This window comes from Dipodomys spectabilis, unplaced genomic scaffold (genome assembly GCF_019054845.1).
Source record: "Dipodomys spectabilis isolate Male_0828 unplaced genomic scaffold, ASM1905484v1 ptg000281l, whole genome shotgun sequence".
NCBI lineage: Eukaryota > Metazoa > Chordata > Mammalia > Rodentia > Heteromyidae > Dipodomys > Dipodomys spectabilis.
The window spans coordinates 109,590-116,304 of record NW_024870958.1 but is presented as its reverse complement, the minus strand read 5'-3'; the positions used below and the strand labels follow the sequence as shown (position 1 = coordinate 116,304).

Sequence of the window (6,715 nt, the reverse complement as noted above, 5' to 3'; positions counted from 1 at the left end):
TATTTTATTATTACTATTTATTAACTTATTATAAGGCCTTCTGGGAGATTCAACCCATTTTATATATATGTCTTTATATATATGTCTATTCCTACAACTGAGCTGCACCCCCAGCTTTCTTGTATAGTTTTGAAAATTGTTGATGAATTCTTCAATATATAGCTACTATAATTTTCATCTTTTCTCTCCCACTATTCCCACTACATATTATAGTTTATGAGGTGAAAACTTTCCCCAATATTATCTTCTAAACATAGAATTTTGCTTTTGAGATTACAGGGAAGTGCATTATTTTCATGACATCTATTAAAATTATATACAGAGATATGTATTTCTCATGTATGATTGATTCTTAGAGTTCATGGCAATAAGCAATATTTTATATGGTCATATGCACATAAATATTGAGCCATTGTGATCTTCTCCAAAGAATAGCTTCCCTTGGTCTTGCCATGTGAATGCTTAGAGTACTGTTAGTTAATCATGTCCAAATGTAATTAGTTGTCTTTTACAATTATTGGATTAAATTGTACATTTATGGACATATTCTAGTTATTAGAAATGAGGAAACCCATGCAACATATATTTAATTGTATGTGGCTTATTTCACTTAATATCATTTTTCCCACTCTTTCTATTTCCGCAGGAATGGGGAAAAGCCATTCTTTCCAATGGAAGCACAGAATTCCATCAATACAACAGAATTGAGGATCCGGAAATGAAGCCACTCCTATAGGCACAAAATCTTTGATAAGGGACCCAGAAACACAGGATGGAAGAAAGACAGCCTCTTCAAAATTTGTGCTGGTAGAATTGGCTGTACACAGAAAACGGAAGTTAGATCTTTATATATCTCCGTACATTAGAATCGATTCCAAATGGATGGAAGACCTTAATGTAAGACCAAATACCTTGAGAATGTTACAGGAAGGGCTAGGAGAAAGATGAGGGCTCCTTGGCACAGGTCAAACTTCCAAAAATCACAAACCAAAACGAATCAATATAAGTCTGGGTAAATGAGATTAGGTCAAACCAAATCAATCATTTATCAGACTCAAAAGCCATGGAGAATAAAGAGATAATATAGCACAGATTTATTAGGGAGAAAAACTACAGATGAGAGCCTCAGCCAATGGTAAATCCTTACTCCCTTTTCTAACTAGGTCATTTATAGTGGCGTGACATGAATATAAGTGTTTTCTGGTGGGGATTAGAAAGTAAACAGCTAAAGCTAAGACATAGATAGAATGTGAAATGAGTTACACCTGGAGGAAAGTAGGGATTAAGGCGGGGGGGGGGGGGTCTAGTTCAATGCTTTGGCTTGGTACCAGCTAAATAAGGTATACCTGCACAAGGGAAGGTCGGGGGGTTAAAGCAGGAGGGATTATTAACAAAAGCTCTGGTCTGAAGCTTCAAAATTAGGATCCTTGTCTATGTGAACCAAAGAACCTCTAACATGAGGTTCTTTTTTTTTTTTTTTTTTTTTTTTTTTTTAATTTAATTTAATTTTATTTGTGAACATACTGTACAGAGGAGTTACAGTTACATGGGCAGGATAATGTGTACATTTCTTACCAAGCATTGCAGCCTCCTCCTTTGTTTATCCTTCACATCCCTTCCCAGCCTCCCCCCTCCCCCCCTAATCCCAATCCTTCTCCTTCCTCCCTCCCCCCAGCCCCCCCCCCCCCCCCACCAACATTGTAAAGTTCGTTTTGGACATGACAACTTGTACTTCAATTAACAAGCACGATTTTAGATTTTTGCCGAGTGGGATGGTGCATAGTCACAGGCAATGTCTGCTAGGACAGGTAATCTAATCTACTCTTTCACGAGTTACCCAGTAGCCAGGTTTCAACACAATGACTACAATGAGATTACAAATGAGACTATGATTTTCCCTCTCCTAAATCAAAGTTCTTTCTAATGATTTCTGTCTTCCAGATGCTTACACAAAATTTCTCATGATTTTTTCTACTATTTTGTCCTCATTATTGATGTACATAATACATTTCTATTGTTGTGTTGTGTATATATGCCATTTGTAAGGCTTGAACTCAATGTTTAGTGGTCTCCCTTGAATTTTTTACTCATGGCTGATGACATTCTATTCCTTGAGCCACATCACCTTCTCCTTCTTGCTGGATAATTGGAGATAACTTTTCACATTTTTGTCTGTTTAAACTGACATTGAATCAAAATATTCAGGCCTTAGAGTCCTGAGTTTCTAGGACTTTACACATGAACATCTAACACCAAGCTTTGCTTTACTGTTATTTTAATTATGTGGTAGAAGAAAGTGGAAGTATATTTGGGTTATGTGTGCATTTTTCAAATACGTTTGAATCAACTTGATATAAAGTAACTGTTATAAATTTTAACTGTTAAATTAATGAATATTTCACATTCCCAAAGAAATATAATTGAAAACAAAAGGCACAATTGTTTTCCTAAAACAAGTAATGGAACCATGAATTTCTTCGACTTTAAAATGCATGTTTTATATAATTTTAATTAGCAGACTTCCATGAATAAAATAAATATATTAATTGTCTAGCACAAGAAGCAAAGTGATTATAGGTAAGAATAGGTATTTCATCACCGCCAAAAGATAAGGTTTTGAGTAGTCTCACTAAAAAGAAATGTTACATACAGAAACTAAGGGATATGATATAGCTTGATCATTACACAACATATAAATGTATGGGATTACAACTCAATATTTCATAAATGTGTAAAAAATAATTATGTAGCTAGTGCCAGTGGTTCCTTCTTGTAATCCTTGCTACTAAGGAGTCTGAGAGCTGAGAATCATGGTTCAAGTCAGCCTAGGCAGGAAAGTCAGTGAGACTCCCCAATGAGCCACCAGAAAATTGGCAGTGGATCAAGTGGTAGAGCACTAGCTTTGAGCTGAAGAGCTGAGGGAGAGCTTCCAGGCCCAGATTTCAAGCCCTCATGAGTGATAAAAATTAAAGATAAACAGACAAATAAACAAATATTTTGACATAAATGTTAAAATATATATTCTAATTTTTTTAAATCCTTACCTGATATACTAGCTTATATAAATATAGAGGCATGTTTTCTCATTTTAGTTGTCATTAAATCAATTGAGTAAATGACACATTTCTCACATAATTCATATTTATATGTTTATATGCTTATATGCCAGAAGTATAATTAATTGATAAGTGATAGGCAGTGCTGTTTTATGTACATCATACATGTGTACAAAGCCGGTGGCAACTTTTTCTTATTTTCCGAAACCATGATATGTGGTGTCCCTGTAGTTGCATCAGGAAAAGTCTGTAATTCATTTAGTTTACTATACAAAATCTGCTGTAACAAATTTCTACAAGTTACGTGGCCTGTATAATCCATATTTATCATTTTACAGTTCTCAAGGACAGAAATCTAAAAGATGTCTCACTAGATTTAAATCGAGCCACCAACAGAGCTGAAATATTTTCAGATGATTCTAGTGGAAAAGACTTTTACTTCCTGTTCTGCTTTCAAGAAACTTCAGAATCTGTGATGTTGTCTTGTCCTTTATCTTCTAATTTAGCATTTTTACATCTTTCTGATTGTTCTTACCTAATCATGTCCCTTTCCAACTACAGCTGGAACTGTTAAATACTCATTTGAGTATACTTCCCTATCTGATAATTATTCAAATTTGTGTTCCTTGGGTAATAAAAGGTCATTTTTTTACAAACATGTATATATATATATATATATATATATATATATATACACACACACACACACACACACACACACATATACTGCAAATCTACATTTGAGGGATTAGATATTTGGGGATGATAGATATGTTGGGAAGGTATTTTGCTGCCTACAACAATGAGTTTGTAGCAATCTTTCTACTATAACCTGTTATTATTTCATTAAATTTGAACAACATATTTCTTCAGTGAAATATAACTAGAAAAAAAATTAGTCCCTGAAAGCAATTAATCCTGATTTAAATATTTTTATGTACTAAAACCCCTAAATCCCAGAGAGCAGCTCCTGAAGCAGTTCTGGCACTATCACTTTTTACACATTTTGCTTCAAACCTTCTCTTTTCAAGAGAATTTGGCTGCTATTATTTTGGAATTATGGTTAATATTTATTTGACTGCTATTTTTAAAGTATGCACCACCCAATCCTGGTTTTCTTTTTGTAACGTTTTTGTGTCTAATATATTTCTGAAAGAAACACAGCTATTTGAATGACCTGAACTATGGAAAAGAAGAAAAAAGATGTCTCTGTGTGTATGTTATGTTAAAAATGTACCTATAGAACTAGAAGTCAAGCAGTACTAAGGTGGAATGAACATTACTTGTTAACTATTTCCTGATTACTGGATTCACTTGAAAAAGAATACTTTCATTTTTTGTGAACATACTGTACAGAGGTGTTACAATTACTTGGGCAAGATAATGAGTACATTTCTTATCAAGCATTGCAGCCTCCTCCTTTGTTTACCCTTCACAAAAAATTAAAATTAAAATTAAAAAAATAAAATAAACAGACAACTAAAAAAAATATGACACAGATAAGTCACTTTAAATGAAAAATTTTGCTAAATGTATTTTCAATGTCTTAATGTGAATTATGTGTAAAGAAATGAGGTTTGATATTAATACACATTAAAGTTTGTCAAATTTAATTTACAAATATTATTTCAATAAAAGTTTACTACAAACAAAAAAAAGAAAAAGAATACTTTCCTCTGTGTGGAAGCCACTTAGTGGCATATTTAATTATAAATTCAAGGATTACAAAGCTTCTTGATTTCCTGTATGAGGGACATCCCACTATCTCAAATAAGCTTCACATTAAAGCCAAAATGGTGCTGTCCCAGAGACAATGAGATGAACTAAATAGAGCTATAGCAGATTATCTTGTTTCAAATGGCTATGAAGAAGCTTATTCGGTTTTTAAAAAGGAAGCTGAATTAGATATGAATGAAGAATTAGATGAAAAAGTGTTGGACTTTTGGAAAAAAATGGACATCTGTTATTATATTACAAAAGAAGGTTATGGAATTAGAATCAAATCTAAATGAAGCAAAAGACGAATTTACGTCAGAAACAAGATCCAAAAGAATGGATTCCCCATCCACCAGAAAAATATACATTGAGTTGTCACAGGAGTCCAGTCACTCGAGTCATTTTCCATCCTGTGTTCAGTGTCATGGTCTCTGCTTCAGAGGATGGTACAATTATGGTGTGGGATTATGAGACTAGAGATTCTGAACGAACTCTTAAGGGACATACAGATTCTTTAAAGGATATTTCCTTTGACCACAGTGGCAAGCTACTGGCTTCCTGTTCTGCAGATATGACCATTAAACTATGGGATTTTCAAGGCTTTGAATGCACCAGAACCATGCATGGCCGTGACCACAATGTCTCTTCAGTAGCCATCATGCCTAATGGAGATCATATAGTGTCTGCTTAACTAGATAAAACTATAAAAATGTGGGAAGTGCAAACTGGCTACTGTGTGAAGACATTTACAGGACACAGAGAATGGGTAGGTATGGTACGGCCAAATCAGCATGGCACTCTGATAGACAGCTGTTCCAATGACCAGACTGGTCGTGTGTGGGTCTTAGCAACAAAGGAGTGCAAAGCAGAGCTCCGAGAACATGAGCATGTGGTGAAATGCATTTCCTGGGCTCCAGAAAGTTCATATTCTTCCATCTCTGAAGCAACAGGATCTGAGACTAAAAAAAGTGGCAATCCCGGGCCATTCTTGGGATCTGGATCCAGAGACAAAACTATTAAGATGTGGGATGTCAGCATTGGCATGTGACTTATGACTCTTGTGGGTCATGATAACTGGATACGTGGAGTTCTGTTCCATTCTGGGGGGAAATTTATTTTGAGTTGTGCTGATGACAAGACAATGCGCATCAACACTGTTACCTCCTTGGATTTCCACAAGATGGCCTTCTATGTGGTGACTGGCAGTGTAGATCAAATAGTAAAGGTGTGGGAGTGCCATTGATTCTCATTTGGCCCCTCATCCCTTTTGCCTCTGGATGCACTCTGATGATACCATGGTCCCCCATTGAGCTCTGTTTAAATAAATATTGTCCTTTCATGTAAAAAATGTACCTATAACTAGTTATCTTAAAATAATATATTTGTAATTATGCTTAGATTCTGACAAAATTTACCCTCTCAACAAGCAATGTTAATGCAGTCTTATTTCATGCCTGCCAAAAGCACACAACAAATTAGTATTTCTTTAAAAATTATTTTTAAAAACTTTAAAAAATTACTATTTATTTAAAAAAACTTTTTAAAAAATTAGCCAAGGCAAGTGGTTTATTAGATATTTAGAGTCATGTTCAGACACTATGATGGAAGCTAGACAGGGAAAAATAATCATGATTTTATTCTTCCTCGAGACACTCTGATTTAATTCACCTATTTCTGAAAGAATGAAATTCTTGCTTTGAAGACTTTAGCTTGATATTTGCAATGTGTCATTCTTCCTTTATTAATTGGAGAATTTGGAGAAAGATGAGAATTCACACTAGAAAAAGGAGAAGAGGAAAAGAGAAATCTAGATATTTTATTCTTCCTCATCTCAATCACAAGGTCTGGATAATCATTGGGGATATTAGATACAGTGCTCTAGAGTAGAAAAAAAAATCCCACAAGTGATCAAATGGTGAATGCTTATTTATAAAAAAGTGTAA

The 6,715-nt window shown here is 34.4% G+C and overlaps 1 pseudogene; it reads left to right on the top strand.

Annotated features, from left to right (window-relative positions):
• The first annotated feature begins 4,849 nt into the window (after positions 1-4,849).
• Positions 4,850-6,015, top strand: LOC122126502 (annotated as a pseudogene).
• The last annotated feature ends 700 nt before the right edge of the window (positions 6,016-6,715 follow it).